Raw genomic sequence first — 3,143 nt, forward strand, 5'->3', positions numbered from 1 at the left:
TTAAGTTTATCCCTTCCTTTTACAGCACTGTTGCCTACAATGTGTCCATAAACTGCACACCTGAAAGGTATTATTTTCAAGCAGCGTGAAGTCCGTGATCCAGTTGGAGACCGTTTAAATTTCTGGTTTTGAAAAAACCGCCGTTCACCGCGCGAGGACGTCCACAAGCCTCTTGCAAGCGCTTCGGCAGTTGACAACTGACTGAAATGGTGGTGACCGCAGCTGTTCACGTACAGACATCAGCCGGAAAGCGCACGCTATTCGTCAGCGCCTTCGATAGCTCAGCTGGTAGAGCGGAGGACTGTAGTGGATTAAATGCCAGTCATCCTTAGGTCGCTGGTTCGATTCCGGCTCGAAGGACATAAGTTTTCTGTTTTTAAAATCTTCAATGAAGGAAAACAGTAACTTCGAAAAGGATTTAAATAATCCTTATGAATTATATGCTTTTTTTGGCGCGGGGATTGGATCAGGATTATAAAATATTGTGTGTATCTGTGAGGGGGTGCCATTAGAAATCTTTCTCTTGCGGTTGAGTGGTATTGGGTTCCAGGCGGCGGCTCACGTTTTAAGGAAAGACATGAACTGAGTGGTAACACTAGGTAGTCAGGACGGTGGTTGAATTGTTTCATCTAGTTCAGCACCTCCAATTTTTCCGTCAGCCAGAAACTACAGGGATAATCGTATATTAGCTGTCTTCTGGTGATGTCTTTCATCGGGGGATTAGCTCAAATGGTAGAGCGCTCGCTTAGCATGCGAGAGGTAGCGGGATCGATGCCCGCATCCTCCAGTCGCTTTTGTCAAACGGCTTTTAAAAGTATTTTAGTCATACAGCAAGGAAATAAATCCTTCATAAAAGCAAATTACTGCGGACGCTGGAATCTGAAACCAAAAGAGAAAATGCTGGAAAATCTCAGCAGGTCTGGCAGCATCTGTAAGGAGAGAAAAGAGCTGACGTTTCGACTCAATGGTCAGTCAGTTAGACTGAATCATGAAGGGCTTTTGCCCGAAACGTCGATTTTCCTGCTCGTTGGATGCTGCCCGAACTGCTGTGCTTTTCCAGCACCACTCTAATCTAGACTCTGGTTGGCCTGAAGGTCTGTTTCTAGTCCATGCCACCAACATTCCCAAATTAATTATGCCTACTTGCCTGCCCATATTCTTCCAAACCTTTCCTTTTCATGTACTTATCCAAATGTCTTAAATGTTGCAACTGTACCTGAAAAAAAAACAAAAATCAGCTTCTGCTGTATAATAACCATAAGAAATCCACAAGAAAAGCCTGCAACTCAGGAGCAGCTGCAAGATCCTCGTTCCATCTTTATTTATGTTGCTGTCCAGTGCAATTTAAATCCCATTCACTTGGAAAGGGCAGGAGGTAATGCTGTTAATATTAGTGTGTATTGATAGCTTGAATGGTGCAGGTGTGGATAGAGAAGAAAGAGTGTCAATCTATGTGGGTGAATTAGTTTTAAATTTCTTGCTCGTAACAGATTCTTTACTCAAATGCCCACCAATTACTAACTTCCTCAGATACCTCTTCCGATTGCCAGTAGCCGATACCCATCTAGAAGAGACTTGAAGCAGGAGTGGTTACCAGAGGAATATCCAGGAGTCTTGTTGGGAAAGGGGGGCTTATGAAAATAGAGAATATGGGGTAAGATTATGGGATAGGGGTAGTAGATAGCAGGCAGGGGTTTAGGGTAGGTCAGTTGGCCTGTTGGGAGATGAGGAGAAAGTGAGGACTGCAGATGCTGGAGATCAGAGCTGAAAATGTGTTGCTGGAAAAGCGCAGCAGGTCAGGCAGCATCCAGGGAACAGGAGAATCGACGTTTCGGGCATAAGCTTGAAGAAGGGCTTATGCCCGAAACGTCGATTCTCCTGTTCCCTGGATGCTGCCTGACCTGCTGCGCTTTTCCAGCAACACATTTTCAGCTCTGTTGGGAGATGGACTGGGAGAGAGGTATTGGGCACGGGATTGAGATGGGAGGTTAGTGAAGAGGACATTTAGATGATAGAGTCATAGAGATGTACAGTATGGAAACAGACTCTTCGGTCCAATCCGTCCATGCAGACCAGATATCCCAACCCAATCTAGTCACACCTGCCAGCATCCGGCCCATATCCCTCCAAACCCTTCCTATTCATATACCCACCCAAATGCCTCTTAAATGTCCACTTCCTCTGACAGCTCATTCCATACAGGTACCACCCTGTGTGAAAATGTTGCCCCTTAGGTCTCTTTTATATCTTTTCCCTCTCTCCGTAAACCAATGCCCTCTAGTTCTAGACTCCCTGTTCCTATCCATGCCCCTCATAATTTTGTAAACCTCTATAAGGTCACCCCTCAGCGTCCGATGCTCCAGGGAAAACAGCCCCAGCTTGTTCAGCTCTCTTTATAGTGCAAATCCTCCAAACCTGGCAACATCCTTGTAAATCTTTTCTGTACCGTTTCAAGTTTCACAACATCTTTTCGATCGGAACGAGACCAGAATTGCATGCAGTATTCCAACAGTGGCCTAACCAATGGCCTGTACAGTCGCAACATGACCTCCCAACTCCTCTATTCAATACTCTGACCAATAAAAGAAAGCATACCAAACGCCGCCTTCACTATCCTATCCACCTGCGACTCCACTTTCAAGGAGCTATGAACCTGCACTCCAAGGTCTCTTTGTTCAGCAACACTCCCTAGGACCTTACCATTAAGTGTATAAGTCCTGCTAAGATTTGCTTTCCAAAAATGCAGCACCTTGCATTTATCTGAATTAAACTCCATCTGTCACTTCTCAGCCCATTGGCCCATCTGATCAAGATCCTGTTGTGATCAAGGAGTTGGGGTCTGGTGGAGAATTTCAGGTCCAGGAAGGTATAAGAGTATAGGATTTGGTCCAAAAGACATTCAAAAAGGGGTATTGGAACTTAGATGGTTTTAAAGGAGTTTGTCTTAAGAAGCAATAGTTTAGATGCAATATGTAAACTAAACAGACAGAAAACACAAATGACCTGTAAGCAAAAAGAGTGATTTGATGAAAATCTTTTTCACACAATGAATGGTTAGGGTCTGGAATGAACTGTCTAAGTGATTGGTAAAGGTGGTCCAACCAAAGCACTCTAAAGGGAATTAAACAGTTATTTGAAGAGCA

At 44.4% G+C, this 3,143-nt stretch overlaps 2 non-coding genes across 2 annotated transcripts; both read left to right on the top strand.

Annotated features, from left to right (window-relative positions):
* The first annotated feature begins 270 nt into the window (after nt 1–270).
* trnay-gua (transfer RNA tyrosine (anticodon GUA)) lies at nt 271–360 on the top strand. The gene is given in 2 exon segments: nt 271–307; nt 325–360. It is a non-coding gene; the product is annotated as a tRNA-Tyr (tRNA).
* A 354-nt stretch (nt 361–714) lies between these two features.
* trnaa-agc (transfer RNA alanine (anticodon AGC)) lies at nt 715–787 on the top strand. The gene has a single exon. It is a non-coding gene; the product is annotated as a tRNA-Ala (tRNA).
* The last annotated feature ends 2,356 nt before the right edge of the window (nt 788–3,143 follow it).

The sequence above is a fragment of the Chiloscyllium plagiosum genome, unplaced genomic scaffold (genome assembly GCF_037043375.1).
Source record: "Chiloscyllium plagiosum isolate Xiang-an unplaced genomic scaffold, Cpla_swu_hap1 HiC_scaffold_3, whole genome shotgun sequence".
Classification (NCBI taxonomy): Eukaryota; Metazoa; Chordata; class Chondrichthyes; order Orectolobiformes; family Hemiscylliidae; genus Chiloscyllium; species Chiloscyllium plagiosum.